The sequence below is a fragment of the Pteropus alecto genome, unplaced genomic scaffold (genome assembly GCF_000325575.1).
Source record: "Pteropus alecto unplaced genomic scaffold, ASM32557v1 scaffold22, whole genome shotgun sequence".
Taxonomy (NCBI): domain Eukaryota; kingdom Metazoa; phylum Chordata; class Mammalia; order Chiroptera; family Pteropodidae; genus Pteropus; species Pteropus alecto.
In genome coordinates this window covers 12919746-12940592 of record NW_006434839.1, presented here as the reverse complement: position 1 = coordinate 12940592, position 20847 = coordinate 12919746, and the positions used below count along the sequence as shown (strand labels likewise).

Sequence of the window (20847 nt, the reverse complement as noted above, 5' to 3'; positions counted from 1 at the left end):
AGTATTTGAGTGAAATTTGGGTAGGCTTTATGAATACACATAACCATTTAAATTTGAAATTGAAGATTCTACTGACCCTTTCTTATTTATCTTTCAATTCTCAGTACTTTCAATTCTAGCATACTGTCTGTTTCATAGTCATTGCTAAAATAAAAAAGGAATTTTGCATATAGGCATTATAACTTCAAATCCTTCACTACATGGAACTAATATGCTATTAATATTGTAAGCAGTTGAAAATATTTTTTCATCCTATGGCCATGCCATCCTGAACACACTGGATCTTGTCTGATCTCAGAAGCTAAGCAGGCTCAGGCCTGGTTAGTACTTGAATGGGAGACCACCTAGGAATACCAGGTGCTGTAGGCTATAAATAAAAAAAACAAAACAAAACATACATACATACATAAATTAATACATAAATAAATTAAATAAATAAATTAATTAAAATATTTTTTCACGGTTAACATATTAACTTATAAGATTCCTTATATAATTGACTTCTAAAACTTCAAAGGATATTATGAAAGCCTTTATAGGAAAAATTGTCCTTTAATTTAATAAATATTTATTGTGTACGTAATATATGCTGGGCCTTATGCTGGTTGAATAAGATACAACCCACAATGTCTTAACCAAAGAGATCCTGTTTAGTAGATAAGATGAACATAAGCATACTTTTAACTGTGTTATAAGTGCAGCAGATATAAAACATGGAGAATAGTTAACTTTAGCTGTGAAGATCAGAGAAGTGGAATAGAAGGACATGACAAGTGGAAATGGAGGACATTATAGGCAAAAGAAAGGCATATTTAAATGTACCAGTATTTGATGTACCAGTATTTGGTGGGGGTACTGTAAACAATTTAGAATTGTTTGAAAGAGGGGTATTAAGAGATGAGACTAAAGAGAAATGTTGAGTCCATATCAAAAAGGACCTTGTGTGTCATATCAAAGAACTTTGACTTTATTTAACTATCCAGTGTTACTTACTTTTAAGGAAAATACACTAGAAAAACACACACATCCCTCTTAAAACAATTCGGGATTATAGTAGCTTGTGCATTCTTTTTTCTGTAGGAATCATTTATATAGACAAAACAGATCCTTTAAAATGTCTTGCACAACACAGAGAAGCATTCTGGAAACAATAAGGAAGTGGACTGGGTAACAGACTGAAAGCTATACTTAAGGAAGTGGTAGCATTAATAGGGAGGTGGACAGATTTGAGTGCCTTGAAGGTTAGTAGGATCAACAGGACTTCTTATATAAATCAAGGATTTGATCTAACTTATTTACATATATTGAAGAGAAGAAACCTTTAAAAATAATTATCCCTTATAATTCTATGGACATAGTCAATGGAATTTAGATCTGGCAATATATATTAACTTTACATATATGGAGGCTATTTATGGCCCCTTTAGTGAATGATATTTATAAACATATTAAGTAAAGGGGAAGGAGATACTATCTCATAAACTGAAATGATGAATTTATACTTTTCATTGAGACTTTTGACAAAAGATGCCTATTTACTCCTTCACTTTAGATTCAATGCCATATTCAGATAGTTTTACACTTTCTAAAGTAGTCTGAAACTACTGTAAAATATTTTCTGAAAATTGTTTCCAATTTTATACAGATAGTATTAGTTTTGGTGCTCTAAAAGACTTTAGAACTTGACGGTAACCTTTTCCTAATTTTATTCTGATCTTTAATATACTTTATTTTTTTTACCTACATTATAATATTTACAGTTTTTTTAAAAGTGTAACTAATGGACTGCTCATGAGTTTGCTATGCCAAGGTTTCAATACTTTTATATTATGGATTTTGTCTTTTATGACTCAAACTGTATATGTATGTGGCAATACATGTGTTTATGTTTATTTTAATCATTTATTTATTTATTAAATTTATTGGGGGGGTAATATTGGTTAATAAAATTATATAGGTTTCAAGTATATAGTTCAATAATATGTTGTATGTAAATTGCTATCTTCTCATACCCTCCTAGCCCATTCACACTGGTTGGCATTCTCTGAGATATAGAATGGAACTTAAAAAAGTCATGGTTATGGAATGGACACCTGCATTTTTCAGTAAGTATTGTGATAGTATTCGACATACTATATAGCAAAAATGCCAGTTGGTTCAATGAACTGATACTAGTGGTCACAATATGTAACATGGTATGTATAACTCAGGACAACCTACAATCATTACAGAAAACATGAGTGAAAGCACGTTTTATTGATGAAGACTCAAGAGTCTTTGATAGGATATTTTAAATATCCAGTTCTTACATTTCATAAATGAGAAAACTTAAGGCTAAAGAAATTACATATCTTGACTAGAAAGTAAATGACTTAAATAGAGATTAAACGACTGGACTTTAAGCTTTATGTGGTCAGGGACATTTTATTTGCTATCTCCCATTGCTTGATAGAGTACATAGCACATGGCAGAAGTTTCTTAAAATTCTGTTGAGTGAATGAATGAATTGGTTAGGGTCACAGAGCCAAATGAGAATTACAGTCTTTCATTGTCCAGCTCAATAATTTGATCCACTATGTATAGACTGTATATCACATTGTTATCAATGTTCTATGAATAACTCATTGTGTGGCACAAAGCACAAAAGGTCATGGACATATGTTAGAATTGAAAATTTTAAGGATTATCTTTTCTTCTGTTTTGTAGCAGTTCCTATCCCTCATATTCATAAATCAAACATGAAATATTTGGGTTGCCATCAAGCTTATATTTATCTTAATATATTTTTGTAAATATAGGTATTTTAAAAACCAACAATATTGGCCTTATATGAGCTTTCACAAATATTTTTCACTTTGGTAGTTATAATATTTTGTCATTTTCTTCAGTAATGGAATATAGTCAGGTTTGTCTTTTTCTATTAATAGATGAAATATAAAAATTTAAATAATTAATTACTGATGTGTCCTATATGCAAGCATTGAAATCAGAGAGAGCACCATCACTGAAAAGTTATGTCACTCAAGAATTCATTAAACATTCATTAGCATCACCTTAGGTAAAGGTGTCCTTGTTTACATATTTGCAGATTTGCATATGCATGCCCTGAACAAGATTTTGAAAATGTTTATGATCCTATGACCACTTTAATTATAAGTTTCCAAATGGTTATTTGTGAAATCTTTACTCAATGTAATCATTTTTTTTTTTCTACCAGGTCTTTTGCATAGCCCAGTATACAAGGTGACACTGAAATATGACAAGTGAAATTCCAGTTTGGGTGCCTCCATCTCTCTCCCTTGAATTCTGATCCAGTGGCTGCCAAAGCCAAAAGAGATTTGGGGTAGGGGGCTTGGTCAAAGGAAAAGCTGCTGAGGTTGGCTTGGCAGATGAGGAAAGGGGAAGGCTTCACTTTTTCACAATCTGAAAAATTCCCTCTTTTTGAGAATCGTGTTTCACAGAGAAACACCAGACCACAGCATGTTAAAATTTTTTTGGAGAGAATTTTGCGAATCTTCATGCAGAAATCCTCTATGGTGGTCCTAGGATAAGGCAGCACCATTGGGGATGCGTAATCCGGTAACTGGCCTGTGGATTTGGTGTAAATCCTCGCTAGTTTCAGATAGTCCCAGATCTTTTCCAACTGGTCTTCAAATTTCCAGCAGTGATGGACAGAGATGGGTAAATAGTGAGGCACCTTACAGATGATATCCAATTCCTCCAGGGAGATCTGCTCAATATTACTTAACATGTAGATACCTCAATGAGGTCATCCAACGAGGCAGCACTATGAAGAGTGTGATGAGAATTTTGAATTCTGCTAGAATGCTCTTCAGTGTTTCAGTAATCAGCTCACTCTGAGGGCAAGCGGCCCTGAGATTAATGCCTCCCTTAGTGTTACAGCCAACGTAAGGGGTTTTGCTGTTCAAGCGAATGCCAAAGACTTCCAGCTCTTTTTTGATTTTATGTCTTAAGGGTTTTGGAACAACCAGGATCAAGTTACTCATTAGGGCCAACGTAATGTCTTGACGGTCTCTACCTTTTCTATCTTTGGCACCTTCACTGATACCTGGGAGATTCAGCAGCTAGATCTTGGCACCTTTGTATCTGATGACACCAAGCACAGTGGTCAGGCTAGCGAAATTACAGGCTGCCACATTGGAATATATACCCGCCAGGTTAATGAGCAGCGTTGACTTCCCCAAAGATGAAAATCCACAAATCCATTAGAGCATCAGTTGTCTTGGCCAAATCAAAACCTTCTGCTGGACCCTCACCCCCACCCCCACAACCTTTTGGAGTAATTTAATTCTCTGGAAGTTTTAGTAAGAAGAGCCATAAGCAGCGCTATAGGTGGTGTGCTGTGGCCTAGCTCTTTTGAGTCCAAGCCATCCCTGCTTTGATATCCACCATCTAATATGCTCCTCATGGTGGCGAGACCCCGCAGAAGCCTCCACACTAACTTCCTCGCGTCACACACCCGCCCTGAACCTGCCACAGCCACCAGGCACTACTGGAGTGCACAGCGCGTTACTTCCTAATTCTCGCGAGAAAGTTCCTCATGAGGCTTTTCTCAGTACGTACAACGTCTCTGCGCTCTCAGTCGACCTTCTTATATTTTTTCTTTCGCGGATTTATCATCATTTTTCATTGCAGTGTAGGGCGCATCATTCATTATGGACCGCTGTGCGGGTCCCTACGTGTACACAGGTATGTGAAAAACTAAACTGCACACTGAGTAAAACAAAGCCGCAAGATGAGTTTATTGCCCGAGTTCCCACCTGCAAGCCAGGAAACTCAGGGCCACAGGAGCAATGAGTTCCAAGTTGCTCACAGACTAAGGATTTTTTAATGGGGTAAATGCAGCAGTTGTTTGGCTATTTCAGCTGATTGGTTGCCTAAGGGGTCTTCTTAGTTGGATTAGGGGAACTAGAAAATCCAGAGGTGGTGTGAACAGCCTTGGCATTTGGGGATTGGCTGGAATCCTCTGCTGAATTCTTAGAAGAGCTGTGAATTCCTCGAACTTCTGTTAGGTAATATATATATTTTTTCTTTAAAGGGCTTGCTTTGGCAAGTCCATTTTATTCCCAACATAAGTGACTTTATTTTTGTTTTGGTTCTACAGTATACACATTTGTATATACACATCCACAGCGGGGCCAGAGCTTGGTGGGCTGAGGAGGTCATGTTCTTTTACAAGAAGGTATTAGAGACAGATTCCAGAGGATTGGTGGCTTCTGAGGTGGCCTCATCCTGGTTGGAAGTCAACTCTGAGTAAAAGGATGCAGCTGATAGTACTGGGGGCACAGAGCGGTACCTGGTCTGTGAGAGGAGCTTGGATGGACAGAGAAGCCTCCGTTCTCCTACTCTGCTCTGGACTGGTGGCCAGGTCCAGCCCTATCCCTGAAGCAGGTCATCAGGCTCTGTCTGCAGGGAAGGACCCTAAAGTCCCTGAGTGCTCCATGGGACCATTCGTTGGGCCTTTCTGTCTTCATTACTCTTTATCTTTTATGATAATTTATAGTGACCAAATATTTGGGGGGAGGGATGATAAATTTAATGATTGATTATAGTACAATTCAGCATGGAAGGTTCCATAAACTGTGGCTCAAGAACCACTAGGATCTTGGCAGATTGATGTGAATTTTACTGTTGTCCCTTTCATCATTTCTCCATCCAGGCTGTAGTATTTACAAAGCAGACACTAAAGTGGAGCTTTAGCAATTGTCACATTGTGTATGGTTTCTTGAGATATTATATAAAAGTTTACAGAATTTAGAGTACATAAAAACTAACAATTTGACTTTTTAAAAAGGTTTTCTGAAAATTGTGGGTCATTAGATTTGTAGTTAATACTGGAGAAGAATCTAGACTTTGTTGTCAAATGGATGGTTTATTCACATATAGAAAAGAGTGTATTGACTAATAGGAGTTGGTATGTGGTGACTTAGAATAAACTGCCAATCCTCTCCTCCTCTCCCCCCTCCCAATTTCAGCATTTGACAAAGTTTGGCTGGTATAGCAGAAACAATGTTATCACAATGTATCATGTTTTTAGCTAATCATTTAACGGTTTTTTAGGATATGCTTTAAGGCAAAATAGAGACATTCAGAGAAGATATTTATAAAAATGAGTAAATATTTAGCTTGTTATACCAATGTAGTGGAAGATTCCTATATAGAAGTTGCACAAATAATCGGCACATTTTTATTTGAAATTTATTAATGTTTTAAGACATAGAGGCCTACTTATACAACTGATCTACATTCATTTGGCATTACAAAATTAACAACTAATATAATCTGGAGTAAAATCAGTATTTCAAAATATCTCTAGACTTTGAAATAATGGGTTGAATTAAATAAAAACTATTTATATGAAATGTCTAGAATAGGCAAATTCATAGAGAGAGAAAGTAGATTAGTGGTTCTCAGGGCCAGGGGGAAGTGGGGAACTGGGAGTGACTACTAATGGTTGGTTTCTTTTTGGAGTGCAAAAATGTTTTAGAATTAGATAAGGGTAATGGTTGCATAATTTTTGGAATATACTAAAAACCACTAAATTGTACACTTGAAAAGGGTGAATTTTATGTAAATGAATTATATTTCAATAGTATAAAAAGGCATTTATGGTTAATAAATGAAATAGAAGGAAAACTTATGAAGAACAGAAGGAAATTGAACACAATAAAGAATTTTTATCTTCATATGTAGCCTGGTGAAACTCTAGTTGCATTCTCATAAACTCATTCATTAAAAAAAGAATAAAAACAGAAGTATACATCTCTATTATTATTAAGCATTGTTTTAGATATCCCAACTAGGATATATGTTTAAATATTCTAACATGATATATATCATATTCAAATACTGGGGAAGAAGGCAATACTATATTCAATGCAGATGATTTGATCATCTATATAGAACACACAAAGGATTTAAAATGAAAACAATTAGATTTGAAAATTCAAAAAAGAATTGGATAAAAAAGAATTGTTTAAGAAAGTCAACAGTTTCCCCATATGTTATCAACAAACAAATGTAACAGAAAATGAAACAGAAAAGAGCTCATTCACAAGAATAGTCTAAATAATAAAATAGTTACGAGTTAAATTCATGAGGTATGTGCAAAGATGAAACCCTTATATGGGTCTCAGAGATGGGTTATTATAGGAAATTGAATAAAAACAATTTTGTGTATGTGCTTATATGCATTTTTCTAGGTAGAGAATCTAAAACTACCATCAGATTCTCAAATGGCTTTAAGAAACAAGAACGTTTACATATTATTGCCCACGAAGGAGCAGTATCTAGGATAGTGTAATAAGAATACATTGATAAATAGGTAGAAGAATAGCTTGATAGACAAATAGGTGGAATTGACAGATAATGGAAGAATATAGAAAATTAGAAATTAAGAACTGGTATATTTATGTATTTGGTGTGTGATAAAGGTGACATCTAAAATAATAGGAGAAAATGGATTATTAGTTTCCAAGGAAATAAATAATTATTAAGAAAAAATAATTTTTTTACTTCTTCACATACACCAAAATTTCAGATTTGTTAAAGATTTTATATAAGAATTAAATCTTTAAAAAAGTATTAGAAGAAAATGTAGATGAATTTTTATGTAATGTATGAGTCTTAAAAAAAGACCTCAAATAAACCATTATTAAGAAATGAATATTCTGAATATAGGAAAATATAAGAACTTCACATAGAGTATAGAAGGCAAATAACAAATCAGCAAAGGCATTGTACTATAGATGACAAATTTTAATGTCATTAATACATAATACTCAAAAAACTTCAAAGAGAGAGATCAAAAGAAAAAGTGATCAAAGGCCAAGAAAAAAGCAATTTCTCAGAAGAAATACAAATAACCAGTAGACATATAAAATGTTCAAATGTACTACTAATCAAAGAGATTTAAATTTAAATAACAATAATATACCACTGGCTAATACTAAGAAGTCTGATAATAATACCCATTGTTTAAACTGGAGTTCGGAAGAGGGCTTTTCTATTTATGTACTGATAGTTGGGGGTCTAAATTGCCATCATATTCTGAATGTCAGTATGCCAATATCTATCAAAAGCCTTAAAAATGTGCATAAACTTTAACCCATTAATAACCGTTTTCAGAATGTATCCTAGGGAAATGTGGTAATACTCACAAAAGTGTATTTGAGAATTGTTTTTTGCAGACTTTTTAAAATAATGGTGGAAATTTAAAAAGTATTAAGTAGGATACATGAATTGTGGCTCTGGTAATAGTAATTTCCAAAAATAGACCTAACAATATTTACAGTCCCACATGCTCTTTCTTAACCTTGTAACTCCCCCATTTGCAGTTTGAGTCTGTTTTCCTTCCCCCTGAACCTAGGCAGAACTTTGTGGCTCTCTCACAGAATAGAATATGATGAAAGTGAAGTTGGGTGACTTTTAAAGACAATATGTCTATCCACCTATCTCTTCCTCTTTTGGGAGTTTTCTCCCTTGAAACCCAGCTTGTTGTGAGGAAGCCCAGACCAGCATGGCAAGGACACTTGTAGGTGTTCTAGCAGAAAGCCCCAGGTAGGGTCATTGCTGATAGCCAGCATCCACTAATCATGTAAATGAATGAGATTTCAGATGATTCCAGCCTTCCAGCCTTTGAGCCACCACAGCTGATTCTAAGTAGAACAGAGACAAGTTGTTGATTTGTGAGCAAAATAAATTGCATATTTGTGAGTAAAATAAATATTGTTTTTAAGTCAGTATGTTTTGAAGTAGTTTGTTATATAGCCATAATACCTGGAACAATGTTTCATCTAAAACTGGATATTGTGAAGATATTACAAATAAAAGTATAGATGAATAAATACATATCTTAAAAATTTTAAAGACATTTACAGATTGCAAATTAGAAAAAGGGCAATCGTGAGAGTATATATAATTACATTTTGTGTGTATGTGCACAAAAATGTGCATAAATATCCCACAGTATGCATAGAAAAAGGGGCCAATATGTATGCATAGAAAAAGAGGCCAATAAAGTATTTACCAAAATGTAAATGGCAGTTGTCTTTAAATGTTTGGAAGAAAGGGATGATTTATACTTTTGATTCTTGCTCATTGTGCTTATCTTGCTATATTTTCTATTTTTTCTACAAGTGGACAGTGATCATTTGTTCAATAAGGATGAAACAAATTTGTACTTAAGTTATCCACAGTTGAAGTACAAAATATAGAGGAACCTGACTCAAGAGGTGTTCATAAGAAAAAGACAGGTGTTTTAGTTGATTACAAGTTCTGAGTCAGCCAACAGTGTGCTGTATCTGCCAAAATTTTAATGGAAACTTTGATAGCAATTACAAAATTTTAGAGTCCAGAGCAGTAGTCCTACTATATGACACCCTGAATAGATCACACTTTGAGGTACCACGGTTTAAGAAGCACAGCAACTGGATTTCTTTCAGAAGAGACTGAACCAGATAGTGGTGAGGCATGAAATGAGTTTATATGAGGGACAGTAGAAACAGGAAATCCTGTTGTGTTAGAAAAGAAAAACCATTAACAGATATAGATATAGAGAAGTTAGAATTCATCTGGATAATTTCAGAGAGCAAGAATTAAACAATAAATCTTCAGAGAGACAGATTTAGCTCAATTGAAGACAATACTTCCAATTAAATTGAACTATTCAAAAATTGAAAGGATGCCAAAGAATGTAGTAAGATCTTTGTCTCTGGTGTTGAGTTTCCCAGAGAGGACCTCTGTACTTCATGCACGGTGTAGCTGGGTATCAGTTAAAGTCTTGTCCCCGCCAAATCTACAGGTCCCTGTCACAAGATCGGAGCCTCAACAATACGCTGTCTGTGTAGTGTGTTCCCATTTAGATGTCACTATTTAGCATACCTTTTTAACAGCCTGATTTTCTGAATTCCGTTTTTGATAATTAGCACAGCTGAACTAAGTTTGGCAGTGATTTTCTCAGAATTAAGGACTCATTTCTGAAGATGATGTGTGTCTTAATTAAGTCTCCTCATTAACACTCTCTAGCTTTGATTGTCAGTGTGTCTCTACATAGCACGGAATAGACATTTGGCCATTTCTTATGTAATTTGATTAAGGTAGACAACTCATCTTTGTCATTTAGCCCCACAAAAGCAATTTTTAGGCTTTTTCTTCTAGATGGGGTGAGTGTAGATCTGCCTCTAATGTTCCTCTTTTAAGTGGGGTTCCTGACATACCTGAAAACTCTAGTTAGCTGTAGATACAAGATTTTATTAAGTTGTTTGCAGGGAAAAGATATATCTTCTTCTTTTTTTTTTTTAAACCGGCAATTATGAGGAATTAATCTAAATGGAACATTTAAGGAAAAATGATATCTTCTACAAGTTTTGTTATGATCCTTGCAACTTTCCTATCATGAGAATCCTCACTTCTGGCCTTCCCTCTAACTCTCAAATTTAGATTGCACTCATGGATTTCAGGAGGTCTGTATGTATGATAGAACTTCATCATACCTTATTTTTCTAAAACATACACACAGGTCTCTACAAGCTTGACATTTGGGCTAAATGGTCCTTTGGTATTGAAAACAGGAGGAAGTGAGAGGGGTTATGAAATTAAGAGCATATATGATCATATTCTCTTGACTTTCATCTAGATATTCAAACAACTAGACCCTGCATGTGGCACTGAATCATAAAGGAATCTTATGCTATCTAAAAAAAGATTAAATTTTATTTGTTAAACTGTACCTAAAATGAACTTAGGCAGTTCTTAACATAATTCAATCAAAAGCTTACATAATAGCAGAGAAACTGTATAGCATTCAGGAGAAAATAAAGATACATTATAGATATTTAAATATTTCATTTACTGGAAACAGTATCTCTTTGAAATATATCTAAAACTTAAAACAACTTAAAGCATTTGCTGTGGAAATTTACAAAGGCAAATTCCCATTTAGAAGGTAAATAATAACAGAAGCAAAAAATAATAGAGATATATGAATGCATGATATATTTAAAAGTCTTTACTAATCGTTTGGAAAGCCTTTTTAGCAAAAATTCACAGTGTAAACTATGTTCAAATGATCTCTGCACTGACTATTTATTACTAGTTGAGACAGAAATTACTTTCAGACAAAATTATTTCTAGGAATAATTCATATGTGGCTAACTTTTGCTTTATTAGTTGTGAAAATTCTTGAACTACTTGGCAAAGTTGTGAAATATCCTTTTTCTTGCAGGAAGATCCACATAACGGTATATAGGAGAGGAGGACTTGCATTGATTCCTCTTTGTTAGCTTGATAGGACCCATTCCATTGGACTTAATTCCTACCAGTGACTTCTGTTCACTTGGTGGGCAGCCCCTGAATTCTGTTACTTTTTATTGATCAAGCACAAAGAAATTTTGATCTCATTGACAGATGTGAATATGATAGAAACAAAAACAGTACTCCCCCTAAAAAACATCCACATTTTAGCCTAATAATATTCTCTAAGTATAAAGTACTGGAAGGTGAACATAGTGCTAGAACATGATAGTTCCTTTACTTTCTCCTGAGAGTAGTTATATATTTAACCTGAATTATGGATTGATCATTGTGTTAGGTTTGCCAAAGGAAGAATGCACAAGGCCAAAGGGGTTAAGCAAAGTTTATTGTAGCAGAGTGACAGCTGGGCTGAGCTGCAGATGACATCAGCCCCGAATGCGAGGGGACCTGAAACTTATATGGGGCTTGAGGTGAGTTTTTTTTGGTGGGAATATTTCAGGAGAGTAAATTGGTGGGGAAGGGAGGAAAGTCCAGTGAAACGGGAGGTGAGCATGTAGCATTGCCAAACGAGACGTTGCAAGGTCCAGTTCCCACCCAAAGGTAAGGGAAGTGTCTAGTTCCCATCTACGGGATTAGGGATAGGGCCCTCCTGGACCTAACACATTGGATTTCAGAGAATCTCAAGCTAAGAAGTCAAATTTGTAGTCATTACTAAGTATATGTTGAGAAATCACGACCATGTTTTCAGATCTTGTTACTGTCTCTGCCTTAGCTCCACCCCTAGTCATTTCTATGGCAGCTTATATAATGGTTGAATTTATGTCTTTGGGGTATGATGACCTGGGTCCTATCCCAGCTTAGACAAGTGACTTAACATTCTTAAGTTCTGAATGATTTATCTTTAAATTAGAGATAGTATTCCTACCTCATGATTTCATGAAGATTAAATAGATTAATGCAAGTAGCAAACTTAGGGAAAGGCCTCATGGAGGCTATAGTGCAGGACTCAATGATTATAGCCATTATTGCTATTATTTTAACACTATTTGTTGTACACAAAAGAAAGAAATAGCAAACCTTGCTCTTTGCGCCAAATTTGCTCTCCAATAGTTTATGTGTGATTGAGCAAGAATTTTCTGTGTGCTCTGTGGTTGCTATTATTTATTTTCATACATTTCAGCATTATTTTTAGGAGAATAATATACCAGTCTTAAAGATTTATCACATAAAAATAGCATCTACTCACCATATCCCTAAGAAACTGTTCCAACTTATTTGAACCAAATGTCTGAAATTTGAGTCTACCACTGCAAGAAGGACTTTTTAATTTCGTGACACAAAATTTTCTTTTTCTAGTAAAAATATTTCAAAGAAATCAAAAGAATGATTTTTCTTTTCTCAGAAAATAATTTATACATTATGTTTTCTTTAGTTCCAAGAAAACATAAATGTCATTTGGAGTAAGATTAAGAATCTAGGTTCAACTATAAACTTGTCGATGACATCAGTGGTCCCCAAACCAGAGAGCTCATCAAGATACTCTGGGATGCTGTTTAAAATAAAGACTTCTCTAAAATCTTGGTGCATTTGGAGCTGACTAGGTGCATGAGGAGGTAGGGATCTGGTTACAAGTGGACTGGAGGAGATCTTACGCTCCAGGCTGGAGGGGATGGGAATATCAGAAGAGGACCGAAGCTAAGAATATGTCAGGTTAGGAGACCCTGTGTGGTTGGTACATCCTTCCTATTGCTCTGATGCTCTGAGTTTCATCATGACTCTTTTGAATTTCCTTAGAAAATTTGACAAAGATGCAGATTTTTAATGGTCCAGTTGCAGTTAATAATTTTGCAGCTGCCATCAACACGTCCCCCCCAAGGGTAAGAATTGCAGAGCTGTTTGTGAGTATTTTGCCCCAGAGGCAGCATGAGAGACCAGAAAGCATAGGACCAGGAATGGGCAAATATCTTCTATGTTTGACTAATATACTCAGTAAATGTACTTGAATTAAGTATCTGCTTTTAAGATGCCTACTTCATTCTGGTGGTTCCTGTGGGTGGTTTAAGGTTGCTTTAAAGGATTATTCTAACACAAAGGGTCCATCTTACACAATCTCCCAGACCTTCTGCTTTTTAGTATTTTGAAGCCCTGCTATGGCTTCCAAAGGAGATGTTTTCAAAATTCTGAGACCGGTGTTTGAAGTTAGAGGGCAGTACTGTAGCCTTCGTTTTGTGGTACTTGGAAAGAAGCTATACTGCTTTCAGTATTCTTTATTTCAGTAAGTGCAGAGTGATCATACATCCCCGTGTGCCTGGTGTTGTAGAGTGCAAAATGGCCACAATACTTTGCAGTAACTTTCACTAAAAGGTAGAGTCTGGTTCCTCACCCTTTAAATCTGGGGCTGGCCTTTTGGCCTTCTTCGATATATTGAAGGCAGTAGAAATAATGAGTTACAAATCAAATGGTTTATGAGCTTAGGCCTCAAGGAGCCTTGTAGCTTCAACTTTTGTTGCTTGTAGAATCCCGTTGCCACCATGTGGGTGAGCCGTCCTGAGTGACCGGTGACACATTTGATTCCATACCCACCAGTGATAAGAGCTGGACATGTGATTTTAGAGAGATCCAGAGGCCACCATTGATCATTCAGCCACACCTGGCCTTCTTCATTCTGCCTGTGAGCCCAGAGCTAAGAAGGCCCAGACCACAAAATGCTCCTAACAGACTCATAGAATCATGAACTAAATAAATGTTGCTTAAATCCAATGGGTAGTATGCTATGTAGCAAAAGCCAACCAATACACATAGAACAGTCCTGGTTAAGAACTGTCATCATAGTGTAGTTATTAGTAATGCTTCCTTTTACTTTTACTTTTATTCATTCATTCATTCATTCATTCATTTATACATATATCCATCCATACATATATACATACATATAAATATACATACCTACAGCACCTGGTCTTCCTAGGTGGTCTCCCAACCAAGTACTAACCAGGCCCAACCTTGCTTAGCTTCTGAGATCAGACGGGATCGGTTGTGTTCAGGGTGGCATGGCCGTCCTTTTACTTGCAAAATTATCCTTGTTCAAGTATAAGTTCTATAGTCAATTTAAGTAAATGGTACTACCATCTACTCATTTGCCAAGAAAAATTTACATTTAATATGTAAATTAGATAGTTATTTTCTGGTAAACCCCTTAAATGAATTCCTATGTCATTTAGAATAAAAATCAAATTTCTTTCATGATCCTATATAATCTGGCCCTATTTCTCAATAGACTTCACTCATGCCATTCTCTCTTGTTAAATAGCCCCGGACACTGGCTTCCTTTTTTGTTCCACAAATGTGTGAAGGTTTTTCTTTAACCTTGGGGACTTCGTTTTTCCTTCTGCTTGTCATAGCCTTTCTCCTGCTCTTCACAAGCAGCTTCTTCTGATCCTTTAGTGCTCAGCTCAGTGCTACAACCTCTGAAAAGCCTTCCCTGATCCCCCTACTAAAAGACGCTTCACCTCAGTCTTATAGCACGCTTTTCATTTTCATCATATAATTTATCACAAAATGTAATTCATACAATTAGTTTACTTGATACTTACCATCAATCTTTCCCACTAACAGGTAAGCTCTTTGAGAGAATTGCATCCTCAGGCCTTAACAGAGCACCTGCCAGAGAGAAACTAAATAAATATTTGGTGAATAAATGCTGTATGCTTAACTCTGAACTTAGAATTGAGTGCCCTGGATTTGTGTTTTCCCTTTTCTGTTTCTAAGGTGTTATATTTTGAATAAGTCACTTACCCTTGTGGCACTTATATCATCATCTTGAACATTTAGAAAATGGGATATTAAATGTGATAATGAATGTAAGAATGCAGCGTTGATTGGAATGAATTATTAAATATCAGCTATTATTATTTACCTTTGCCTCGCCAAATGATGCGATACTTTTTACACCAAATACATATTTATTTAAAATGGATTTTTTATAGAGATTAAGTGCTTTTCTTAAGGTTCGAGGTCCTTGCTTGCCTGTACTTATCTCAAATGTTAAGAAGCACTGCCAGCTTCATCCCATCCTATCCTGTGTCCTGCAAGTTATTATTTCTTTGGCGAGTCTGAGTGAGCTGAGTGAGCAAAATAATAGTAGTGGTTCATCTTACTATCAGTCTTGTCTTCTGTCATTTATTTCTTGTATTTTAGATTACAGCTTTTTTTTAAAGCTCATTTTGAAACAGATATATCGACTAGTTCTCCTTACAGGTGCTTTTCCTGACAACTGAAACAATATTTTAGACTGATATCTCATTATACCACCTCAGTATAGCTTTGAGAATGATGAGATTTGCTCCTGGTTTGATGCTGAATGATTATAAGACTGAAACTATGAGGATCAAAAAGCCAGTGCTGTTTTCAAAGAAATACTTTTAAATATCAGTACATATAGAGCACAATGCAATTATTCTATTAATAAATAAAATGACTAATGTACAGTCGTATATTACAATGGGAACACATTTCACAATGGCCTTTTAAAATGAATTGATATATAAAACAATTCAAATAAAAGGAAACTATTTTCTAATATATTTTTCCTCAAAGGTATATTTGTAACACCTACAAAATACATATTTTTTTATGTTTATAAATTACTCTAAATACTCTCTGTTAAACACTTGCTCAGAGCTGACCACGAGCAGGACTATCATATTGGCAATTGAGCCTTAGCTTTCCTCTTTTCATTTGGCATCCCTTGCCAAGTGGAGCATAAATAACTCACTTTTAGGATAGTTAGTATTTTCCTTTTTTTTTTTTTAAACTGAAAGTGTAATATATGCCCATAGTAAACCTTTCACACAGTACAATGGTATTTATAGTATAATGTCAGTCCTCTTCTCACAGTCGACCTTTGTTCCTCTAGTCTACTCTGTAAGTGAGCTCTGCTGAGTTTCTTCTATATGTCTGTTCTATGCATATAAATACATATTTTACATACATGTAGATGATGTTTATCTTAAGAATCGAGAAGAATCTCTTCTCCTCCGTGGTTCTATCCTTTGGACAACTTTCTTAACCTTTGTTCTTCTCAGATGCCTCATCTATATATTTAACTCAACTTCTGGAGTTAATTTGGGGTTAATTGGTTATTATGTATGAATCCCCTAGAAGAATATCTGGCACAAGAGAAGCACTCTGTGTTAGCTATTATTGTTTTGTATTCACATTTTTGCCCAAGATCTTGCGTCACTGATTGACATAACTACATTTTAGTAGAGGTATTTAAAATTTGAATCTAAATGAGTTCAACAAAAGAAGAGCTCTATGGTACAAACTATAAAAAGCTTCTCACATAGACAAATTATCGAATTTAAAAGAGGATTAAATAATATTTTAAGTGCAAACTTAGAATATACAACTTATTTACTATGGAGCAAACTTTACCTATCTTTAGATGCCTTTGCTCTAATGCTAAATGCCAGAAGAAAATGAAGCAATATAGGTAGGTTTTTCTATATTTCTTTGCATTTACTCATTTGTTTATTTGTTTAAAATGTTTATTGTACCCTTTATATCAGACACAAACCTAGAGGAATAAGAGGCAAATAAAATAATCACAGTACCTTTTATTGTGGAGTTTACAGGATTGTGGGGAAGAAATTTATGAGCGAAATAATTACGTATATGATATTTAAACAAAAGATGAAATGCAAGATGTGTGTGTGTATAACAGTATAGGGTAGGATGTGATGAAGCCCTTCTAGTGGAAATTTGAAGGAAAAAGATTTTGATATAAGAATTTTATTTCTGGCCAATTTGTCATTCAGTTCTAAAGGCAACTGAAAGTTATTATCTGTTGTTATTGAAAGGCTTATAAAATATACCACTCATATATTCTCCTAAAACACGTTGTTGGATGATATATTCCAATAGAATATTCCTTTTCCTGACAAAGCCCTTATTCTTCCTGTTAATATGAAAATCTACAAAGTCAATTTGAATGCCTACACAAGTTATTGTTTATTTCCTTTTCTTACTTTATAAGTTTTATGTTAGTTTATGCTACTGTGCTTTTAATTTAGAGTATATTAATAATCATTTAAATTTTATATGTAATAATATACATTACAAATATTAGGCTGCTGGTATATCTATGAAAATAAGAAACAATGATTTTAGTCTTCATACCATAATTTTTTGATTTGTCTTGTATTGATGAATATATTACAAAGGTAAGCTCTTCTTTTAGACAGTATACTACAATAATAAGTTTGTGCATCTGTATCATTTTTTTAACCTGTGTAAGCATATCTGAAAAATAAGTTGGATTGTTGTGTCAAGTTTTCTGTAATTTTGATAGTTATTATCAATATTTTTGCTCATAAGAATTACACCAATATATATTTCAGTCAGTAATATGATGATGCCTATTTTCTCATACTCTCATTAGCATCTCAAAGTAAGTTTAATTATTCCTTTTTTCATTACAGATGAGAGTCAATATCTGTTTATATGTTTAAAAGCTACTGCTATTTCCTTTTCATAACCTTTGCCCATTTTTCATTTTTGTAATTTAGCTTTATCAACTTATTCTAGTAAGAGTACTCCTTCATCTGTGCTAGCATTACAAATATTTTATTTTTTTCTGAGTTGCCTTTTGAGTTTATTTATAGTATTTCTTGACATACAGATTATTATTATTTTTTTGTAGTGAAAGTTTTCAACTTCTTTTTGAGGACTCTGGATTTTGAGTTATGGTTAGAACATTTTTTACCACTCCAAGTTCATATGTGAATTCTCTACAGTTTCTTTCAATACTTCTGCAGTTTCTTAATTATTTTACAATTAAAATTTTACTTATAATGATTACTAGTGAAGTGTGACAGAAAAAAATTACTCTAATTTTATTACAGATTTCAAGGAGAGCAGAGATTGGAGTCCAAGGATCCTGTAGAAGTTCAGTTTCTGGTGGATGCGCATAGCCTTGAAGAGGGGTCCTAAAGGGTTACAACCTAAGAGGAAGGGTGAAATGAATATAGAAGGGCCTTGATAGAGAATAATGTCAGCTCTGGAACACTTCAGTTTCTAGGAATAGATAAAGATAATCTTATGTTTATAGTGCCCCTGGCAGAAATTAAAGATAAATTATGTAGAAGCTGACATAATTTTAGTCCTCAAATAAAAGTTTTTATACAATCAATTTGGCAAATACAATGTCTATAACATAATAAAAAATATTCAACATATTGAGGCACATCATGAGCAGAAACTGATTGAAAGAAACCCAGCAAAAAAAACAACAACAAACAAACGAACAAAAAACCCAGAAAAGACTCATGGGGCTCCAGAGAGTAGAGCCATCAGGGACTTAGAAATAATAAGTGTACTGTGTTAAAGGAAATAAAAGATGAACTTTAAAATTTAGTAGAGAATGGAACAGTATAAAAATTGAAATTTTAGAGCCTTCAAATATAATAACTACATTTAGAAACAATTGGTAAAGATTTAGCGGTATGTTAGATACAGATGATGACAGCATTTGTGAACTAATGTATAGGTTAGAAGAAAATATCCAGAATGAGCAGGGACAGTTCAAGACTAAAAATAAGAGAATGTAAGGTACACAAGTGAGGCATTCTGTCCACTATCACCACTGTTATTCAATGCAGTGTTGTAAGTTCTAGATAGAACAGTCAGGCAAGAGAAAGAAATAAAAGGCATCCAAATTGGGAATGAAGAAGTCAAATTGTCATTTTTTGGAGAAGACATGATTCTCTATATAGAAAACCCTAAAGACTCCACTAAAAAACTATTAGAAACAATAAACAAATACAGTAATGTTTCAAGAAACAAAATCAATGTACAGAAATCCATAGCATTCCTATACTCTAACAATGAATTTCTCAGAAAAAGAAATGAAAATAATTCCTTTTGTGATTGCAGCAAAAAGAATAAAACACCTAGGAATAAACCTAACGAAGTGTGTGAAGACTCTATACCTGAAAACTATAAGATATTATTAAAAGAAATTGAAGAAGAAACAAAAAAATGGAAAGATATTCTGTATTCATGGATTGGAACAATCAACATAGTTAAAATGACCTTGTCACCTAAAGCATTATACAGATTTAGTGCAATCCCCATCAAAATCCCAATGGCATTTTTTAAAGAAATAGAACAAAAAAATCATCAGATTTTTATGGAAGCACAAAAGACCCCAAATAGCCAAAGCAATCCTGAGAAAAAAAAAACACAGCCGGAGGTATCACTCTGCCTGGCTTCAAATTATACTACAAAACAACAATAATCAGAACAGCATGGTATTGGTAGAAAAACACACATAGACCAATGGAACAGAATTGAGAAGTCAGAAATAAACTACCACATATGTGGGTAAATAATTTTCAACAAAGGAGCTAAAAACATACAATGGAGAAAGGAAAGCCTCTTAAATAAATGGCGATAGGAAGATTGGAAAGCCACATGCAAAAGAATAAAACTAGACTGCTCTCTGTTACCATATACCAAAATTAACTCAAGAGACCTGAATATGTAACCTGAAACAATAAATTGCATAGAAGAAAACGGGTACTAAATTCACGGATCTAGGAGTTAGAGAGGATTTTATGAATTTGACCTCAAAGGCAAGGGAAGTAAAAGCAAAAATAAATGAATGAAACTATACCAAACTAAAAAGCTTCTTCACAGAAAACAAAAACAGAAACAAACCATCTACAAGACAAAGAGGAACCATTGAATTGGAGAAGATATTTTCAAACTACATCTCTGACAAGGGCCTAATATCCAAAATATACAAAGAACTCATACAACTCAAAAACAACAAAAATCAAACAATCAAACAATCAAACAATCCAACTGAAAAATGAGCAGAGGACCTGAATAGACATTTCGCCCAAGAAGACATACAAATGGCCAACAGACATGGGAAAAGACGCTCTACTTCACCAGCTATTAGGAAAATATAAATCAAAATCACAGTGAGATACTACCTCACACCTGTTAGAATAGCTATCATCAACAAGACAATAATAAGTGTTTGTGGGGAAAATGTGGAGAAAAAGGAACCATCATACAATGCTGGTGGGACTGCAAATTGGTATAGCCACTATGGAAAACAGTCTAGAGGTTCCTCAAAAAACTAAAAATTGATCTACCATATGATCTAGCAATCCCTCTATTGGGTATTTACTCCCAAAGACTTGAAAACTCATATCTGGAAAGATATTTTGTGGCCAAGACATAGAAACACCTGAAGTGCCCTATGATAGGTGTTTGGATAAAGAAGATGTGGTATATAAATAATGGAATATTACTCAGCCATAAGAAGAGATGAAATATTGCCATTTGCAACAACATGGATGAATCTTGAGATTATCATGGTAAGCAAAATAAGCCAGACAAAAAGTTGAGAACCATATGATATCACTTATATGAAGGATATAAAACTGAAAGCAACAAACAAATATGACAAACAGAGACTCATGGACACAGACAACAGTTTAGTGGTTACTAGAGGGAAGGGGGGAGGTGGAGAGGTAGATAAAGGTAAAAAGGATCAAA

The 20847-nt window shown here is 34.4% G+C and overlaps 3 pseudogenes; 1 reads left to right on the top strand and 2 right to left on the bottom strand.

The window, feature by feature from the left end:
* The first annotated feature begins 250 nt into the window (after nucleotides 1–250).
* LOC112478722 lies at nucleotides 251–369 on the top strand (annotated as a pseudogene).
* Nucleotides 370–3408: 3039 nt separating this feature from the next.
* On the bottom strand, nucleotides 3409–4401 carry LOC102890156 (annotated as a pseudogene).
* Nucleotides 4402–14217: 9816 nt separating this feature from the next.
* LOC112478869 lies at nucleotides 14218–14336 on the bottom strand (annotated as a pseudogene).
* Nucleotides 14337–20847: the final 6511 nt, after the last annotated feature.